Source organism: Dromaius novaehollandiae, chromosome W, assembly GCF_036370855.1.
Source record: "Dromaius novaehollandiae isolate bDroNov1 chromosome W, bDroNov1.hap1, whole genome shotgun sequence".
Taxonomy (NCBI): Eukaryota; Metazoa; Chordata; class Aves; order Casuariiformes; family Dromaiidae; genus Dromaius; species Dromaius novaehollandiae.
In genome coordinates this window covers 67,779,770-67,800,775 of record NC_088130.1, presented here as the reverse complement: position 1 = coordinate 67,800,775, position 21,006 = coordinate 67,779,770, and the positions used below count along the sequence as shown (strand labels likewise).

At 49.4% G+C, this 21,006-nt stretch overlaps 1 protein-coding gene and 1 long non-coding RNA gene across 6 annotated transcripts in view; one reads left to right on the top strand and one right to left on the bottom strand.

The window, feature by feature from the left end:
• The window catches only part of LOC112994501 (zinc finger and BTB domain-containing protein 7C), a 182,960-nt gene that overhangs the window by 143,065 nt on the left and 18,889 nt on the right, over positions 1–21,006 (top strand). The gene's annotated exons all lie outside the window — the stretch shown is intronic.
• Positions 11,313–20,899, bottom strand: LOC135324280 (uncharacterized). 3 transcript variants are annotated; one of them, XR_010385644.1, is made up of 4 exons: positions 20,784–20,899; positions 16,002–19,460; positions 13,375–14,569; positions 11,313–13,236 (listed from the first exon to the last, which is right to left on the bottom strand). It is a non-coding gene; the product is annotated as an uncharacterized LOC135324280 (long non-coding RNA). The 3 variants fall into 3 exon arrangements; XR_010385645.1 differs by having other exon boundaries at positions 11,313–14,569; positions 16,002–16,674; positions 17,345–19,460; XR_010385643.1 differs by having other exon boundaries at positions 11,313–14,569.

The window sequence follows — 21,006 nt, the reverse complement described above, 5'->3', positions numbered from 1 at the left end:
TGTGGGTAGAGATCCACCCTGGAGGTGGAGTTCACAAATTATTTTGGCATTTATGTATTGTTTATTTTCCTGCTGCTTTTCATCTCTTGCATGGTTGCTTAACAGTGCTAGGCTTTCACGAAATGATGGCAGAGGGATGATAAATGCAGAAGGCAGCCCAGGTCTTCTCCGCCTGCTTTAATCTTCCCGGGACGGCTTCTTACTTGCCATATGGGGAGGGACGTGCTCCCGACATCCCCAGCTTGCAGAACGCTGCAGCGTCAAGAAGCAAAATCTTGAGTTTCAGGGGAAGGAGAACCATCTGCCCCTTTCTCCAGCACATCTGTGCTGGCTGACTTGGCTCTGCAAGGGCTTGGTTGCAAGCCTCTGGGATTCATCCTCAGAAATACTGATAATATTTGCCATCAAAATGGGAAGTGCAAAAGCGAGGGGAAGAAGAGGGGAAGAAAAGCAGAGAAGCTTGGAAATATCACGGACTGATAATTCTTTCCCTTACTCAGGTGTGCTTTGAGAGTATTAACAATCCTGATGGTTAAAATCGTTACTGTAGGAAGCCATCTCCTAGGCTTTGCTAACCACGAATTGGGAAATGGAAGCAAATACTGCTGGAGTGTTTTGAGACACAGGACTGGAGTGCGAAGTGAAGAGGGCAAAGGAGAGGGTGGTGCAGGGGCGAGTGGCTGCTGCATCGTGAGATCTTGATTCTGCTCCTGATTCGTAACATCCTTTCCAGATCCCAGGATCTGAAAAGGCTACTACAGCAGTTAGAGGGGCCAGAGCTGCTGTGGAGTCCAGGTGAAAATGGTCCATTCATCCTTCTCCATGACATTTTGCGCAGGAATTCATGGTTAGTAAATCAGTGTTAATTAGCAGGCAAAGCGACCTCATCTCTTACCCGACGCAGGGACAGTGGGCAAGCTCTGCTGGAACTTGTGCTTGGAAATTTCTCCCAGTGGCATCCAACTCTCATGAGCTCCCTCATAGAAAAAAAGAAGAGTTTGGGCCAGCACAGTTTTGTCAGCACAGCTCAGAGCAAACTCTGGTCTCCACAGGGACGGTGAGAAGTTTCAGATCACCTTCCCGTCCACTCTGCCTTTGAAGAACTGAGCTTTCCACATCTCTAGTGGCAGCATGCTGTTGCTGCTCCCTTGCCTCTAAACTCACCTCAAAGGAACATCCATTTTTATGAAATTCCAAATTTTATGTGAGATTCAGATGATCCTGAAGACCTTCATAAACCTGAATTTTACATGCAAATGTACCAAAACATATTTCATCTTTGTATTATCAACTGCATCTCAGTTGGAGGGACCTGATTTACCTTCCAGCTTTAATGCTGACTCATGCCTTGTGCATTCATCTTTGCTTATCCAATGAAAAAGTCTTGGCCACAGTCACTTTTTATCCAGTACTGTTTCAAATCTAAGTTTCAGAGGCAAAGTCAGCCTGGAACAAGACAGACAGGAAGAAATACCTGAGCTAGTCCTGACCACGGAAAGCCACATAACTGTGTTGGCTTGGAAGTCCAGCTCCACTAATGAGAGGGTTATTAGAGACCGAACAGACAGTCCTGGATGTCTTGCCTCTGCTGGGACCTGTGTTGTCAATCCTGAGTCATCCTGATGGCCTAGATGGTGTTATATGGACCATATAGCACATTTAAGGCCGAAGCCTGGTCTGAACTGGATGTCACAGCCTTCTCCTTTCCCCCCACGTCATCCCACATTGATCCCCATAACCAGATGTTGTGGTTGTGTAGTCTCGCACACAGCAGCATCAAAGGGTTAAGTGGAAACACAGACTGTCAGCAGGGAAGTTTGTGGCTCTCCAAACCCATGGCGTGTTTCTTTCTGTCCTTGCATCTGTCTGGTATCGGTGTTCGTGTTCACCCCTTCCAGCAAGAAGAGCCCTAGGGTTGTAGCTTCGGTCTTTCCAAAATATCCCCCCCCACCACACTGCCACTTTTGCCCTCATCTTTTGTACTGAACATCCGGCGAGGCGCAAGCGGGAGCGTCCACCCGTTTCCCAGCCCTGAGTCCACGGCTGCTGGGCTCCTGGTCCCTGCTCCCGTGGCACCACGGACGGGCCATGCCGTACCCCAGCCGTGCAAGCGCGGGGAGGATCAGGTCACTTGACCTTCAGTTTTCCTCCTTGTGAGATGAAGTTAATACTTGCTGCCATACCTTGCAGCAACGCTGCTAGGATGAATTAGTTAATAGACCAAATCTCACTCGCCTGCCTCAGTGAGGGAAATTGCAGCGTGGCTGAGTCTAATCTCATTTACACAGGTTTGAAAGTGGTGCAAAGCCAAGATTTATGCTCCCGGTTTGCACTGATGTGAATAGAGGATCTGGCCACTTGCTTGAGCCCTGGGTCCCTTCTTCTGCGTTGCCGGGCAAAGGAGAGGGATGTGGGCCTGAGGCTGGGATTGCTTATCCAACCTTTTAAGCCACATCTTGCAAAATAAAAATATTTCCGTGCCCTTTTCTCCCTCGTGGCAGAATAACAGGTGGGGAGAAGGGAACCTTTCGCCCTACGGGAGCAAAGGACACAATCTGTGGCCTTGTCACTGACCGCGGTGGATTTTGGCTCGCAGTGGGATTTTGAAAGCAGCCTTAAAGACGCCCGGTGGGATCGCAGCGGGTGTCAGGCTGTTTCCCTTCATCTCCTCTGGAAAGCTCAGCCTTACAAAACGCACCGCGGCGGGGCCCAAACACCCCTCAGACTCAATCCTGCTTCCTACTGAGGCTGCAGGGGTTTCGCCGCAACTTGGGTGGGAGCATCCTGCGGTCCCGGCCAGAATCCGGCCCTTGGGTGGCGACGAGCCGAGGGTTTTTGCAAATACAGTGCAGATGTTTTCCCCGAGCCCCGGGATGCCAAACTGTGGCTTCTCGGCTGAGGTGAGCCCCCGGGAGACCGCATAATTTCCAGGCTCGCAGCACCGTCCCTGCAAAGGTGGATTCGGTTTCTATTAATAAGGGGATAATAGCACGGGGAACCTGGCTACAAGATGGCGCGCGAGCAATTACAGCGGTCGCTGGGCTACAGCCGCCGTTTCCCTGCAATTATCTCACCGCGCACGCCGTTGCGGTGGAGCTGCGTGAGTTTTATTCTTAGGAACAGAGCACGGGGCAAGGTCAGGGGCTCCCTTTGGCCGAAAGTCCCCGGCCTGCGGGATAGGGAAGTCGTGATGCCAGCAGCTGCCTCTACGCGCATCAAAGCGGCTGGGGCCGGAGGAGGCAGCACAGGCAAAATGCGATCGATTCCCCCAGGCTGCTGATGGATTTACGCCAGGAGAAATGGATTAGCATTTCTCCGTTTTCCAGGATACCCAGTTTCCAATCCCTGGTCTCCCCTCGTGTTCCTCTGCTCCTAGCTCCTGTCTTTGGCCGCCCGCTTCTGGATGTCTCCCCAGTCAAGGGGTGGCCAGAGGGAGGATGTGGCATCTCCACGCACCGCGCACACCAACCCACCAGCCAGCCTGTTGCACTGGTCCTCCTCTAAGCCAGCTCAGGGCTCTCTTCTCCCACCTGCCGGGTTGGGTGAGTGAAGACCACGAGAGACGTGAGTCCAACAGACTGGACACCTTTAAACTGCCGTCATCTGCCTGAGTACGACCGCTTCAAAGGACCCATCTGACTGACTGCCCTCCATCCTGGGCCTCACCCAAGCTGGACATGAGCAGGAGCAAAACCTCTGGATCTTGCAGCTCTGGAGACCTGTCCATCCAGAGCTGACCCTACCTCTGTAACCTCAGGTTTAAGAAGTCAAGACGTCTGCATGGAGTCATCATCTCTACAACTTTCTCTGAGGCAGCCTGTGTGATTTGTTTGATCTTTGGCTTAGCGTCCTTTAAAATGGACTTGTTTGCTCTAAGTCCCTCCTGCCCTCGTGTTTGGACAGACACACCTGCCGGAGGGAAGCTCACTTGACTTACTGATGTCTCACTGAAAACATCACGAAGGGAGAACGGATAGGTTTTAGTCAGCCGTGGTTGAAAACAGAGGGTCTGCAGTTGGGCCTACTTGCATCCAGGTTGATTTTGGCCCCACCGTGGTTTTACTTGAAAGCCCCTTGTGCTCAGGGAGGTAACGCAGCTGGAAGGCAGGACTGACATGTTGCCTGGACAAATAGCTTTTATGTGAGATGCTGAGGCTGTTTTGCTCTGCCTGTGGGTGGAAATGGCGCAGAGCTTCTCCGCGCTAACAGAGGGAGAGCAAAGGTGAAGGTGCCCATGTCCCTGTCCACATGCAGGAGAAGGCTGTGTTGCACCGCAGAGGAAACGTGGCTTTTCCTCCAAGTCCATTGGCCTGGATTTCACCTTGGACCAAGAGTCTGCATCTCACTGGTGATGCACAAAGTGCTTGTGGGCAGGAGGAGCTTGCTAGACCCCCCGAACGCGTCTTTGGGCAGTGCAGCCCTAGTGCTGACACTGCACAGTCCCGTGCCTACAGCATCGCCCTCCATCTCCCACCAGCTTGTCTGGGCTAGGCTCTACCTCCAGCACTTTCTTTAAAATCAGCCTCCCGTCCTCTTCTGGCTATTTTCTGACAGTTGCTTAGCTGAGGGGACCAAATCCTTCGACGATGCCTTTCATCCCATCAACCTGCAAGTCGTCCAAAGCAAGGTGGTGCCCTGTTGTATCATCCCAAGTGCCAAGTGGTGCCAGAAAATCCTGGTGACTCCATGGGCTGCAGCAGCCATTGCAGCGTTTGTAGCTATGAGACTCGATGCTCAAGGCAGGAAGCCCCCGATCCAGCCAAGACCCGTGGTGGATTTAAGGCTAGAGCAGCAGTGATCACGGGCCCAGCTCTCTTTTAACAGCCAGTTGCAGCTCAAAATGCTGTTTCTGCCCCCCGCCTTGCAAAGCTCAGTGTGGAGTTCCCCTTTCCTTCACAGTGCAAGCAGGTTTGATTTAGTTTTCTGTACTAGTTTATTGGCCTCAAGTTAAAGAGGTGTGGGTAAAATTAGTAGGCTGAGAAAATGCAGGCCTTGGATGGGTTTATTTCCCCCTTTCCAAGGGCTGTTGAACTGAATAGCTACAACAAAATATTTGTAGGCAGATACTTAATTTGAAATCTGTGAGGAGCTCTGCTGAGTGCATGCTTTCGTGCACTCCAGCACGCCTGCTCACGGGCTTAAAGTTAAGCACGTGCATGAGCACTGGGTCGAACTGGGGGTTGGTGTGTGCCTCCTCCAAGAAGCGGCAAGGCAAATCCATGGTGTGGTTTCATATGGGAAAGCAGTGCTGGACCAGTTCATGGTGAGCTTTGGCCACTGGCTTTCTTGCCTTTCATCGTGATGGATGGTGTTGTGGAAAAGCGGTGAATGGAAAATATATGTCAAGGATAAAGAGTGATACTTAAAGGACAGGAATAAAGCCCTGCTTGTGTGAAGAGCCCAGATCTAGTCTGTGCTGTTTCAAATTAAGTTTTCGGTTTCCTAAAGGCAGCAGACAATGCTTCACTCAATTCTGTCCCCACTATCATTAAAACTCGAGTGTGTTGTCTGGATATAGTGTTTTGCCCTACCTTAAGAGCCCTAATCTTTTTAGGGCCATTTCTTGTAGCTCTCTGCAGACGCTCGAAAGCCTTCTCTGTGCTGGAGTGAAATACAATCCCTGTCTTCGGGAGCTTTACCTTCCCTTTGTCTTCCGCAAAGACGGGAGAAAAATAACCACTTAACAAATCTGCCGCGTCTGAATTTCCCCGTTTCCCCTTTGCAGCTATCATGTGCGGTGTGCTGCTTTCTCTCCGTGCCAGCCGCCTGTTGCAGGGAGATGGCAAGGAGCCTTTATTGTTTGCCGAACAATTCCGTGCAATTTGCCGCTCGCTATTTCTTTTGGGCTCCTTTAATCCTTTTCACTCGCTGCTGCTTATTTTTAGCTTGCTCGCTGTCTCCCTTCTTCCCAAACTGTTTATGTTTGGAAAAGCTCCGGTTTGCAGCCGGCGTTACCGTCGCGGTGAGCCTTCCTCCGTGCCCGCAGAGCCTTCCCGTCCCGCTCCGGCAGGTCGGGTGCCCGAGGCGAGGAGCTGCAGTTCCCAGCCTCACTGACTTTCCCTGTTTCTGTTTTTCCTTGGGAGCTGCCTGTACGCTGGCTGGGCTTCCGCAAGCCTGGGAAATCCACTTTCCCTTGGTGCCAAAAAAATCTTTTTGCTTTCATGCAGGGGAAAGTCCTGAGCCTGCTACCAGGTGAGCCGTGGGAAGCACGAGCAAAACCCCCAGGGCTGTTGTGAGGCCAAGCCCTGCCGTCCCTGCTCCTTTGGGTGATTTATTCTATCCTGGTTTCAGTGACAGTCATCTGAGCGGGTACCAGAACTCGGTAGCGACAGGCTCTGTGAATTGGGCCAACGCTCTTTGAGTAGCCTCCTGCTGCTCCTCAGCAAAGCTGGGCTTAGGGATGAGCCACCCAGGCATCGGACCCATGGGCAAGGACCATGAGCCCAGGCACGTGGTGGCACCCACACGTGAGGCCCAATGCCCACTGCCAGCGCCTCTCCGAGTTTCATGGTGCCTCTGGTTGTAGGATAAGACTCAGTCCTAGGCAGAGAGCCAGCTTGGGCTGATCATCTAGATAAGGTGGCGAATTGCGATTTGGAAGATCTAGCTTGAAATTTTGGCTCTGACGTGGGCTTCCTATGTGGCCTTGGGCAAATCACCGAGTATCTGTTCCTCATCTGTGCAAACGAGGTAATCTCTGTTTTCTCCCACTGTTTATTTTGGGCGCGAGCTTTTAGGGAGAGATTGCTCCTTCTCCTGCCTTGTTTATGCGGTTCCTCTACAGGGCGCGCGTCCTGCTCATAGCTCTTAGACACTGATGCAGTATAAATGGTTATTGCAGTTAGTAGTAGTAATAACAATAAAAATAATAATAAACCCTGCACCTTGCACAGTAAAAACCTAATCTCATCTGAAGATGCTTCAAACTATCATAGTCCAAACAGCGGTAGCACTGGATATTTTTATTGCACCACCTTTACACATGCTGTTATGGCTCTGCCTTGCTCCTGCTCTTCTGATCTATAGCTGGAGAATTCAAATCCTTCTCCCACCTGCAATCAGGAATCTGAGATTCGAGCAGGACTTTCTTATCTGTACAAATATTTCCCCATCTGCTCGCATTGACTTCCCCGAAGGCAAATAGCAACGTCCACGGCTCCCGTGTGTAACCCCGTTGTTCTGCACTATCCAAACCGTCCCTGCTGTGTCAGCCGGAAAGATGCAGTTCATTTCTCCCTGTAGGTCCCATCTCCTCCTTTGCTGGTATTGCAACAAGCATTCCTCCACGGGAACGCTGCCTGTGCCTTCAGAAGCCTTGGAGCCTCTGTGTTTCTGGCCTGAAGTCCTTCCCCGAGTCCAGCGGGCCTCCCGTTTCAGTAGTATCATCGTCGGCCTTGAACACGTTTCTGTGCAGTTCAGCAGCCCTCTGCGGTATTGCCTACATTGCCCACATGCAACTTTGCTAGCCCCTTCCTTTACACAAGCCCAAAGAGTATCAGCTCTGCCTTTCTCTAGGGGATACCTTGAGGTAGATTTGTCGTAATCTTCATCAGTCCTTGCCATTTTTTAATGAACAGGTGAGTTTATGTTGGAAAGGCAGCTCAACTTTCCTGACCCCAGAAATGCTTAAGAACAGATCTGGAAATACTCTTGTGTTAGGGTTCGGGTTTTTTTCTCCTTCTAAGATATGGTGATGGCTGGAGGTTCAACCCTGGAGCTGCATCTTTAATTACAGTTTTCATGAGCATCACTGCAATTGCACTGCGGTTTAGGGCAAGCCTGGGATCTCTGTTAACAGCCAACGGATCTTGCTGCCAGTATCTCAGAGTGGCAAAAAAGACTTCTTTCGCTATCTCTTAATAACAAACGGATTAGCTCGGTTGCCTTTCAGCGTCAAATAGGTTCTTGTTCCTGTTTCCTTGTAATAAGTGGTATTTTGTTTCCATCATTACTCAATAGTAAAATCTTTTCCAGCTGACTTTAGCAGAAGTGGATTTACAGCTATCAAAATAAACTTGGGCGTGATGAGATCTTGTCGTCTTAATATCAATAAAGAATCTTGCATGACTTGGTAGTTATAAAAATGTAATTAACAATTTAGATTTTTCCATCTTCTCTTTTTGCTTTTTTTAAGAAGGAAGTGATGGAAACTCAGAAGTCCATGCTGGAGCACCCCTTTGCACCTTAAAAAAATCACTGCTCTTGACTGCACCGCGGCTTCTTTCAGGGGTAGAAAATAACCACCGTTGGCCGTGATGGCGTAGATCTGCCCAAAGCGCTGTTCGTGTCAAGACACATCTTTGGGGCTTTTTCTAACACACGGAAAATGTCGACGTTTCCTGGTTGCAGAGACGGTATTTACTGATTCGTGCGCGAGGCTGGATGTTAATTGTCGTCGGAGATTCTGGGTGTGGGCGAATCATTGTATAATGCCCACGCCCTTCGGGTGGCTTAGGGTGCGGCGTCGCCTTTGCCTCACCGTGCAGTTTAAGATGTATTATTACCCAAAAGTAACACACCCTTCCGTGCTTCATTGTTTTCATTAGGGATCGCTCCGCACCAGCCCTCCGAGCACCTGGCAAATCTGCCGCCGGAGCTCGTAACTCCGGCCTGTCTCGGCTTTCCGTGTGGAAATCCCTGCGGAGCAGCTGGCTGCTAATACTTTGCGGTGGGAGCAAATCAATGCAGGAGCTTTATTCCGGGGGGAATAAGGGTGCTTTGGCATGTAGCCAAAGGCGTGCGGCACACTTGGAGACCACTGAAGACTTTGGCTGATTTTACATGGAAGGAGCTCAGATATTTCGGTGCTGAGTAGCGGTGTGAGATGGAGAGATGGGAAGCACCTGGGGGCAGGGGGAGCCTAGCCTTGCAGGTCCTCACTTCTTCCCAAAGCGAGTGTTTCTACTGGGAGGCAGCACGTAGGACTGAACGCGACAAGAGAAAATTACCCTTTCACCAAGGACTTGTAGGGTGAGCCATTTTGGGACTTCAGCTGGACTTGCCTTGTGCGAGGGCTTTCGGCTGGCTTCTTGCCCTTCAGTCGGGTTGCTGCAGCTGTGACCCCCAATTTGAGTGCCGTTCTGCACATTACCTAGCCTGCCTCAGTTTCCCAGCTCTCTGCAAAACGCGGCTAGTAAAAACTACCCAACAGCTCCTTCCACGTGGTGCAGGCTCGTGAAGGTGACCAGCTATAGCCAAATGTTTCTCCAAATGGAGGCTGTTCTTACAAACCGCTGAGGAAAGATCTGTCCTGTAGCTAGGCCTGAAGAGCCCGCTTACACGTCCCATTTGACCTTTCCTATAAGTACACCGGACTTCACTTCTTCTCCACCCTGGCAAAACCGTGGTGGCTCCTCTGCCATCTCCATCCAGCCAACCCTCACAAGCACGTCCGCAGTGCCAGCACCCCTCTTTCATCACCTTGAGGTCAGCGGTCCCTTCTCTGACCACCCAGCTCTTGTTCTACATAGCGTTTTGCCACTTTTTCTTGCCTGAAGTAGGGGGTTGTATTTAAATGAGACACATCCAAGGCAAACTCACAGAGAAGTCTCACCTTCCCTGTGCCACATGATTGAATAGGGGGGCAAAGATGCAACCCCCTTATTAGAGTAATATAATTTTCTATCTCAAATGGGAACCAGGGATGTTTTAATGATTGGGCTCATTAGATGGACTTTCCACTTAAAGTGTCTGTCTGGCAATTAAGGCTGAGAAAAGCATGACGGATGACCACACCTTCTGTGACTTAATGGGGAGTCTGAAGGCTGATCTTATTATCACACTGATACAGTCTGTGATAAAAAAGAATTTAAGATACTCTCCTGAGATTTATTTGCCCATTAGGAAGCTGCCAGGAGAAGGTGAAGAGAACTCATAAGGTCAAAGCTGAACAGAGTAAAGTACTAAATGCTTGGGACCCGGGCGAGCTGTCGGAGGGGATGGAGGACATGGTTTGTCTCTTTGCTCTGCTGCTGACCTCTTAGAGGGCCTTAGCCAAGTCACTTTGTTTCTGCTTTTTTTCCCCGTTGGGTTATAAACACCCCGGGGCTGGCCCTGCCGTGGTTTTAACACAATGCGGCAGCGCGCTCGCCTCCCCGGCGTTAATCATTGCCGCGCTTTCGCGCTGGGGTGAGACGTCCCGGGCACGGCGTCCTGTCCCTGGGCGTGCAGCCGTTCCGGGCGGAGGGTTTCCAAGCTGCACCTGGGCAGGAGCTGGCCCGGAGGGGGATTGCATCAGCCGAAACAGGAGCCGTGGGCCACTCCGGCTGCACATCCGCCTTGGCCGGCTCGCGGCCCCGGGAGGGTCTAGCGCGGGTGGCTCATCTTGCCCCGTCTACAAAGCGATCCCGGGAACAGTCTCGTTCCGGATGAATTATTACAGGCTTTGCCGCGCTGATAGTGAGTGATGTGTAACCATTGCAGTCCGAAGGATTAAAATAGACCCAAGGAGATGCTAACTTTAGCAGGGGAAGGGGAGGAGGCACCTTCACCCTTGTATTTTCAGGTGGATCTTTTCTGTTTTACTTTTAACAACAAATAACATTTACCCATTTTTACCATTTTTTGTTTCTGAATGTGCTTCTGCTCTTACCCACATAGTCTGAGAAACACGGATGCTTCCCAGCGTGACTGGAGAGGGATCTGCCAGTCCTTACATTGGAGGCATGGGGAAAAGTTCGGGTTGCGTGGAAGGAAGCTCCTGCAGTAGGAGGAAAATCTGAGCAGGGAGCAAGGAGCTGAAATTTAAAGCAAAGCGGCTCTTTTAGCAAAAGAGTATGGCAGAATTTCCGTTCTCCTCCAGAAACATCCTCGTGGGTCCTCAATGATTCCCCAACCAACTCTGCCCACTTTAAAATGTGACCCGCTGCAATATTTTACTTAAGCCTGGTGTTTAATGGCCTGGAACTTATTGTAGAGCTCACTATGCAGGCTTCAAACCTCCTGTTGGGTACCATTTTACTGACATTAGCTTGCCATAGCTTGTTGGTGATTTTAACAGTGCTGATGGGTTGAATGCCCCAGGACACAGGAGCAGACTCTTTTAGCTTTGTACTTAGCTTTAGCTTCTGTAAGTACAGTTGGGAGAGATAATTCAGCCAAATATGTTTTAGTACAAAGTGAAGATTTGACGACATAAACAATTCCATGAATTTGGGTCGGTTTTGTCATACTAATACAAAAATTGTGGGGAAGGAAAACATTTCATTTCAACGTTCTCGGAGCGAAACTCTGATTTTCATGTGCAGTGTGATTTGTTTGCTCCAACATTGCCTTTGTTTTTAATTAAATACAGTCTATGCCAGATGCCCAGAATTTATACAGAACATTTTATTTTGGGGCAAGCAAGAGTTTAAGCTAACTTGAAGTTATCTTTTACCATTTTGCAGTCCACGAACAAGAAATCCTGGTTGTGGTCCCGCTTGCACCCTCCCATTCACACGAAGCAGAAAAGCCTCCTCCGTGCTCAGCTCGCTTTGCGAGGGGGTAGCGCAGAATCCAGCCCCATCTAAGTGCATCGGGGAAGCAAAGAGTCTGAAGCTTCTCCCATCATTTCTCCACTTTGTCTTTGTTTTGTGCCAGATTGAGTGTTGGGAGTGCAAAAAAACCATATATTACTTAGATTTGTGTGAAAACTAAATAATTGAATATGAAGGCATTGGCTTTATGTCTTTTAAGGAATCCTTTTGAAGTTGACTCTTTTGACCTTCGAGGCCCTGCATAATTTTTCCTCTCCTCTCTCCTCCTCTTTGTTGTTCCTTACACTCCTGTAATCTTCTCTCCTGCCTGCTTCCTTCATCTCCTCCCACCCTGCTCCGTGACTCCATTTATCCGTGCCCCGTGTTTGAAGCGCTCGGTGGCTCATGTGGCAGGCAACTTCCTCCCCCTGCAATCCTTCTCCGAGCTTCTCTCTGCTGCGAGCCTTTCCTAACCCACCTTCAGCAGCTAGCGTTTTACCTGGGCTCTTCCTCTGTGTCTTTTCCTCATATTGGGAAATATTAAATTAGGGAACGTGATTTAATCCTCTCGCTGGTGCAATACCTTCACCCACAGCTTTCAGCTGGGGATGGGCTCTCTTCGTTCCCCAGTTGGACAGAAGTAAGACTCCACCTCTCTGGTACTGATAACCTGATAATTAATAACTGCGTGACTTTCCTGAACTGCATCCGTATAATACTAGGGCTCAAGAGCGGTTTGAGACTGCTTTGTCCTTCCTATCAAATCCCACTGTCATCTTCTCTATCGCTGGTCTCCATAGGGGTGGTCACTGTGGATGTATGTTTGTGCACCGTCCAGCACGCGGTAGGGTCCCAGCATCCCATCAGCACGCTCTAGCAGGACGGTAATAATCAGAGCCAAGAATATTTCAGTAAAGAGGTTTAAGGCAGTGAAAAGGATCATTTGGGTAATATATAAAAAGTGCTACAGAACTTCAGTTTTACCGGTTGAGGAAATTGCTTTCTCTGTGACTCTACCAATTACCACTGTGCGGTTTATCAGGAATCGTAGCCTCGCTGAGGTGGGTGGGAGGACTCAACTGACTTCAGTGGGACAAGTGGGCTTCTCCATAAGGAGTCAATTTAGGTCCAAATAAAGGATGTGTGTACATGCACATGCACACTGTTTCATGAAGATGTTTAGGTGTGAGAGTGCTGGCACTGCAGGGGAAGCACGACGCTGGCCCTGCATTTATCTGCGCAAAGAAAATTCTGCTTGTTTATTCCCCCTGGAAGGAGAAATACGGATTTGCTCCCAGTGCAGGTAAATGTCCGTAGTGATTTCACAAGGATCTGAATTCGTCCTGCAGCCAGCAAGTGAGCTGAGAAAGGGCAGCAGTGGTTGGTTTTATGAAGAACTGCTCTCCTTCCAGCTGCTCTCGCCAGGGTATAGAGTTCGTTTTTCCACTGACACATCTCTGACAAACACCCAAAGACTGTGTGGCGTGGGGAGCCAAGTGATTGTGTTGTCATGGCCTAAGACTAGTGAATGAAGAGCAAGATTTATATCGTGGCTGCTCAGAGTGCTGGAGAAAAATGGCCCAGAGCCATAAGTCATGCAGGCATGGTTGATACGGTCTTCAGTTTTTGCCAAGTGTGGGCTGGTTGGTGGCTTACACGAAATGGGCTGCATAGTCTTGGTCCAAGTCTTGGTGGGCATGATTCCACATCACAGAAACCAGCAGTACAGATGACACTTTTGCTGACAGTCTTAGGAGAAAGATGAGTTGCTGAATTGGCCCTGAAGTTAAAAAAAAAAAAGAAGAAGAAGAAGAGTTTTACAGCTGGAGAATAGCTTCCTTTGACCAGGGAAGAAAGAAGAGCAGATGACCCTGGAAAGCCCAGCACTTATACAGCTATGGTGCCATGTCTAATATACCCAGAAGCAGTTGATTCTACAGCAGTGTGGGAAGGGCTCTAGAGAGCTCTCTGGAGATGTAGCCTCAGGTGCAGACCCACTATGAGCTTGTGCTTGTATCGTTTCATCTCCTTTCTGCCTTGGTTCCCTACCTGCAAAACCAAAACATGGAGTCAGAGACTGGCTTTGGTTGGTGAGGACCTTTGGAGGCCTCTTGTTCAATCTTCCACCCAAAGCAGGACAAGTGCTAGGTCTGGCTCATGCCTTTGTATCAGTGAGTTTTGAGTATCTCCAAGGACAGAAAAAGCCCCTCTGGGTGCATGGTCCAATGTTTGACCAGCCGCATAGTAAAACATGTTTTTCTTACATATGATCAAAACATCCTTTGCTGCAACTTGCATCCGTAGCATCTTGCCCTCTCCACCTTCTCTATAGCTATTCCATAAGTAGTTGACTAAAGCAATTAAGTTCCCACCTTCACCTTCTCTCTTCTGGTCTGAACAAACTTCTCCTCTTACACTGTGTGCTCCAGCCCCCTAACCATCTTGCTATACCTCCAGGATGATAACGTTTGTCCTGTACTGGAGAGCCCCAGCTGGACACAGTCCTCCAGATCTCACCTCACAAGCGCTGAAGAGAGAGGAAGAATCATTTCCTTCAACCTCCTGGCAACACTTTTCCTAGTGCAGCTCAGTGTGTGTCCGGCCTTCTTCACTGCAAGGGCATACTGCTGACTCCTGTGCACCTTGTGGTCCACCAGCACCCCCAGGTCCTTCTCTGCAAGGCTGCTTTCTAGCCAAGAGGAGGTGATGCTTGCTTGCTTCATACAGAGGCGGCCAGGATGGGAAGTACCAGCGCAGCTCAGTTATCTTGGTACCACTAGAGATGAGGGGTAGACTGTGCTTGGAGGTGCAGGGTCTGGAGACTCAGATATGAGCTTGGACATGTGTGCTGCTGGCTACAGCTAGACCTGGCTCAACCTCACCTTTTGAAAGCATGAAGTCCATTAATGACAGAGGTGAGATGGTTATAGGAGCCAGATATTGCAGAAAGCCTAAGGATATACTGAAGCACCTTTTTTTGTCTCAGGATTGCTGTTGTTCGGAGAAGATGCAGCTCGTGTAGCTGCTGCTGTTGCTGATGAGGTACCTGCCCCACAAATATAAAAGGAAGATTTCTGTCTCCGCTGCTGCCCATCCATCACCTTTCACAAGCGCTAGAAGCAAAAGGAAGAATAAAAGGAATAACAAGAAAATAAAGAAACATTGTAGCTAGAAAGCTATCCTGTGCGTTTCACAATTCTATAAATTATACCCTTCCCTTCCCCTTTAATCGCCAGGCATATAAAATACGCTTGCAGCAGAATCATATTCTTCACATTAAAGTTTCAGAAGAGAAATACAGGTCCCATCTGCCTGTTTAGCAAAGCAGGGCAGTGCACGACCGTTTCTTTTTTTTTTCTCTCAAAATCTGCTTTATGGCAGGAGTTTTTTCTTTTAGGGGTGGCCATTCATTTCATTTTCTCATTTCAGCTTGCATTTTCACAAGCAGCCTTGTCTTTATTCTCTCACAGGGCCTTATCCAATGCCTTCAAACTCAAATACACCTTAAGAGCAGAGGCTTAACCTGCCCTAGATGAAGGTCAAGGAGAAGTCAAGGTCATTTAGGTCTTTAGCGGGGGTCCTAGAGGCGGGTTTCTGCTCTGGGGACAGGACAAACAGTGTCTGAACAGCAGTGGTTGGCAATAACAACTCTTAGAAATTAATAAACTGGATGGCACCAGGACTGTGGGGACACCCACCCTCTTCACTAGTCTGTGGCCTGTCGCGGGTTGTTGTTGAGACACGTAGAAATGGCTTGAATGATTATTTATAGCTCTGTGCCCTTAGAAATCCCTCCTCTCCTGCAGAAAGGACATGTCCCTCTTTTTTTTTACTGAAGAACCTCATTTTTATTCAGTGGCATTCAGAGCAGAACAAATTCAAAGGACCGGGACTGTATGGTTTTTTACTGTGCCTGGAGATTTACACGTGTGCTCCTGCTGCCGTTAAAGTTGCCCTGCTGTAAGTGTAAATCAGCCCGTGCTCTACTCGAGGCGTTACACATTTCCGAGAACTCGTGTGCAGCAGCAGGAAGGATACGCTGCAGATTTTGCACTGGCTCTTAGGGGCTGGATGGTGCTCGGTGAATAGGGCCACAGAGGGAGTTAGGTTCCCCCTCCTGATGGGTTCACCGTAGAAGAGGGTTTCTTTGCCACCTTTGGCAAGAAGCTGTTTGGTTTGATGTAGGTTCAAATTTTATTTTTAAGCATCATATGAGAAATGCAGTAGAGGAAACCACATTCTGTTCCTTAAAATAAATGGAAGAAAAGACAGTGCTGTAAAAATATTCTGTGATGCATATGCTTCGTGTGCATGCCATAAAGGAGCATGTACCTTGGCATACGCAGCACTGAGGAGCTCTGGAAGTTTAACTGCATGCAGATCTTTTCCTCTATAGGGTGCTTTTATACGACCTGGTGGAGCGCTTGGCCATATAAAGGGCTTTAGCATCTCTGGGTAAAATGCCAGCAACTTCATACTGAGCTCCAGTCCTGCAGGACCTCTGGAGGAGGAGGAGGTAGAAACCAAACCTAGCTGATGACCTACCCAAGCAAGCTTGTCGCCGAGGCCCTCAGCAGGTCCTCATGGAAGCCATGGAAGGACACTTCAAATCCCCCGTTTCACCATCTGTAGAAGCTGGTTTGCTTGCCCCTACCATCAACTGCAACTCATCGGTGGGTCAGCAGATGTGGCTGTCCACCTGGGCAAGGAGCACAGCCCTGCTCTTAGCCTCACACACACGTATACACGCGCCACTCACAAACATACTGTACACGCCCGGAGCACAATGAGCTTATAATTAAGTCACTTTTTCCCCAGCTGGAAGGGTTCTGCTCTAAACAAGGGTTTTCTCTAACCATAATTGCGCGGCACCGGGCAGAGCGCTGCAGTAACTCGGGTCTTTGTTCCGTGTGCAGCGAGCGAGTCCCGCTGCCTCGTCCTCAGGTATGCGAACAACGCGGACGCGACTCCCGCTGACCTGACACGAAGCTCGGGGCAGGGTTTGCAAACAGAGGCAGCGGTCAGAATGGGGCGTAAGTGCATTTTTAAACATTTTGAAGTGCCGACATGGAAAAGGGAAGTCCCGGCGTGCTGCAGCGCTGCCGTTTCATTCCAGCCCGTGGTCGTGGCGAGCGCTGGCGAACTGCTTTGAAGTGCAGTGTTGGCAAGCCGCTGGGTTCCTGCCCGTTCCTAGGACTGAATGAGGGGATATATGTGCCTAAAAAACACATAAAATGCAAGATGCAGCATTTAAGCTGATTTTGGGTGAATGTTTTCACTGACAAACAGGGAGAATAAATTAAAATGTTTTAAAGGTTATTTTGCTAATGTGATGCGTAAATAAAGCAGCATAATGTGTATTAGAAATGCCAGAGATGGGAGGCTAGATGGGTGGATGGAGAGATAGATCTTTCCAAATGTCTTATTTTATTGTAACCCTTTATCTAAGGAATTTTCCTCAGCTAGAGAGAATTCACGGTAAATACAATTAACGCAGGGACTGACATCTCTATGCTGTAAGAGGAAATGCAAAACAGAGACAGTGAAATGATGAGGACAGTGGGGTAAAATCCTGAGGCTTTCATGCCCAGGAGGAAGACTGTATCTTGGACTAGTACCGTGGATGCCATGTACTTTCTACACCCATGCAATATCCTTCTCCCGTGCACAGATACGTGGGGTTGTGTTAGGCACCTGCATTTCTTTTTGTGTAAGACAGCAAGAGTGAAGCAGCTGCTCAGCAAGACACCTTCTGTTTAGGAGCTGAGAGCCAAAGCATGTGTAGATATTGATATGTCACACTGCTCCACAAAAGTGGTCTGTAACATCTAATAGGTTTGCCTGGAAGATGTAGCACTTTATCTAAACTGGCTTAGTTATAGTTGTACCTTTCCCCGTAGGTAGATGCAATCAGAGCCTGCACAGATGTTGACTTACGCATCCAGCTGTGCCGATGGAAGATGATGCCATCCTACCTCTCTCCTGGAGGTTGCTGCCTCTGTAACTGTGCCCTGGAACAGCCCTCGAGGCAGATCAGCCAAGTTCACTTACCCAGCTGCCCACAGCGGTTGGAAGAAACCTGGCTGCTATTTTTTCCCAGCAGTTACAGGGATATTTGGAAGAACAGCCTCAAAGGCAGATCCAGTTACCTCTGGCCAGGTAGAGGATTTGGATTAATTTGCAGAACTGTCTCGCAGCCCATTTTAACTTCCTTGTCCTCAGCTGCACTGGTGTAAATCCAGGGTAGCATTGGTTAAATCGCTGGAGCAAATTTGCAGTTACACCAGGACAAATAAAAAACACTTTACCCGGTAAAGCCAGACAAAAGCATAAATTCCATCTGTTCAGCTCCAGCAGGCCAGATTCTGGCTGCAGTCAGTGCCCTTTAATTCAAAGCCTCTTTTGGACACCCCCTTTGAGTCCGGACGTTCGAGCAATCCCAACTTCCCCTGAAAATGTTTCCTTGTAAAGCCTTTGTGAACCAGTGCATGTATTTCTGTTATGGTTATCATACATGTAATTTAATCTGACATTGTAATGACAGCATGGTGAGTTCAAAATGCAGCAGTAAATATAGTCGTTAGGGGAAGAAAAATCCCAGCCCATCATCCCGAAAGGCTCTTCACGTCATGGGAGGGATGTAGACGGAATCCAAACACCATAAGCATTTCTGGGTTCCAGTTGGAAACTGCCTGGAGTTCAGGATCAGCCAAAACAAACACGCAAGCCTGTCTCTCTTTACGCGGCGGGGCCGCCTTTTCTCCTTTTTTCCTCTCCTTTTTTTCTTTCTGAAGGGTCACCTCTGAAAGCCCCAAGAGGAGAGAGGCTGAGGTTTTCTCCCAGCTTGCTTGTGCTGTTTCTTGCCCAGCGGTGTGAAGCACCCGTGATCCTGCTCTCGTTTGCGGCTGAGGTCTGAATCCTGACTTGAGCCCTGATTATTTTTGTATGCTGCTGGTTTGCAATACTATATTTAAGGGTCATTTGCCAATTCCATTATAAGCCTCATTTACAAGTCAGCTGTTTTAAATCGAATCAGACTGTAAGTTGGCGTATGCTTGGAGTCAGCTGGGTGTAGGATTTGCCTTGCTTGGGGGGGCCAATCCTGCAAGCCCCGTGCTTGCTTGCAGAGGCGTTAGTTGAGAAATTACTGCTAACGATTGTCAATTTGTTCCATGTATTTGGGCTGAAAGATCTGAGCTGTAGATATTTTTCTTCTGCTTCTTCCAGGTTAATTTTGGGGGATAGTTCAGATGTTTCGTCTGTTGGCCTTCAACAGCTTTGGCTTTATCTACCAAGCTGGACGTGGGTAGGCCCCACTGAGTGTCCCCAACTGCTCAGGCAAGTAAAGCTTTGCAGGATCAGGTGCTGATCTGACCATTTAGCTGCTTTCCAGCTTTCTAGCAGGTCGGTAGAGAAAGCGGTGGCCTCGCTCACAGAAGGAGTTGAGATACAAATGAGATCAGAATCTGACCCATGATCTTTAGCTAAATTGCTCTGTAACCTTGAGAGATGGATTAAATTGTCCCCTGAAGAGAGGGAGTTGCCGCTGGATATTCAGTGCTTTGGCCACACTGTCAGGTTACACTCATATATTACCTGTGGTCTTCAGAGAGCTCATTAGGCGGTTGGTTTACATGCAAAAAGTCTAGATGAAAGATCCCTTTTCCCCAACTGTCCTCTGCAGAAGTCTGTCAGTATTTCCTCTAGAAACATCCAGTTCAGGGGTTAGAAAAATGATTTGCCTCAGTGGAGTTTCAGCACGGTCAGGAAGTGTGATTCAGGGAAGTGTTGCTTCGCAGAAAAATGATACTTCTCCTCGGGTCGGAGAAGGATGGGGAGACGTGCCATTCGCCCGTTCTGACTAATGCCCGTCTGCAGTGGAGTTGGGCTGTCTGTGACTGGGAGGAGATGGGTAAAAACCGGCTGGATTTGGTCCGATAGATGTTCTATCCTCTTTGTCTTGGGCTTTTTCATTGGCTTCATAAGCATGTTGCTTCTGGAAAGCTGATTAAACAAGATAGCAAGGTTTAGTCAGTGGGTTGGGGAGCCTAAAGTAGTTAGAAAGAAATGCGAAGGGAAGTCCTGTTTGCAAACATCCCAGTACTTGGAAGTAGGTTGTTATTTTATGGTGTAACTCAGAGTCCATCTCACTCGCTGTCAGGTCAGCTCAGAAGTCCTCTAGCTAACCCCAGCGCCGTAATAAAATGTTCCCAGGGTTTGAGGACATTCAGATCAGGGTGCTAAGCTTGGGGCTTTGGTCCATCTGCGGTGTTTGGGATGGACATCATTGGTGCTCCACCTTTCTGGCCTTTCCACGGTCAGGATGGGGGGAAAAGCTCCAGTTCTCATCCAGGATGTTCACCCACCCTTTGACAGCTCCCAGACACATCGACAAAGCTAAGGCCGCATTAAGAAAAAAAAAATCATGCTTAATGCTTAAGTTAGATGCTGTGTTTTAGTTATCAACTAGGACTAGGAGTTGTGAACACAGGCTCAATGTAGACAGCCAGCTGGCGATGGTGGCGGGGCCTTGCCTGCATAGCTGCCAGAGAAGAAGCTGCCCTGAAGAAGCACCTTGTGTGAACGCTGTGTCCACATCGGAGCTATTCTGGACTAGCTGTAGCAGGAGAACTTGTGTGCTTAGAGCTCGGGGACTTAAATGGCAATTAAAAACAAAGGAGGCTGCAAAAGGATCTTAAGGGAGCCAGGCAGAAATACAAGGTTTCTGGTGACACCGGAGGAAAATACTCCAACCTGAGGTTACGCTGAGCTCCACTCTGACCGTGAGCCTAAAGACAGCGCTACATAAGCCACGCGGGGCAGGGCAGGAGGTGAGCACTGATGTTGGTCTTGCATTGTGGAGCTTGGTCCAAAGAGATCCAGATTTTGTAGAGGGGGGAAATAGGGCTGAAATCCAACACTTTGGTACCAGTCCCTGAAGCTGCCCTGTGTGAGACAGAGTGAGGCTCCTGTTATTCTGGGAAAGTCAGTGCAAAAATATATATATAAATATAAAATACGGGTGATGTGAGGAGGCTGCAGCGGACAAGTCTCATGCCGTGTACCAGGAATCGGGTCTCCTCCTGGAAGGACGTCTGGGAAGGATGTAGCGGGGAGAAAAAGGGAGCAGGAGGAGAAGCAAAGAGCAAAACCTTCCCAAAGGCAGGCGGGTCTGTCCGATCGCCGTGCCGAGGGCGGCCGGGATGGGGCGGCGCACGGGGAGCCGCGGGGAAGGGAAGCTCTGCCGGGATGAACGCTGCCGGGGCAGGGGTGGAGCGCGGCCTCGGCGCACCGCCGCGCTGGGGCTTTTGCGGAGCCTGTCCGTACCTGCTCGGAAGCGGAGGTGAAGCCTGCTCAAACACTGCGCCGCCTTCTCCTCGCGTTGTTTCCCGGCCCCACGCCCAGCACCAAAATAGAGATAACCCCCCTTCCCCGCCCTGCCCGCAGTGACTCAGGCTGGCGGCCGCGAGCAGGCACCGCGGCGCACGCACATCTGGAGCTCATTTAGCACGCGAGCGCTCTGACCCTCTTCTTCTCACTCCCGGAGACC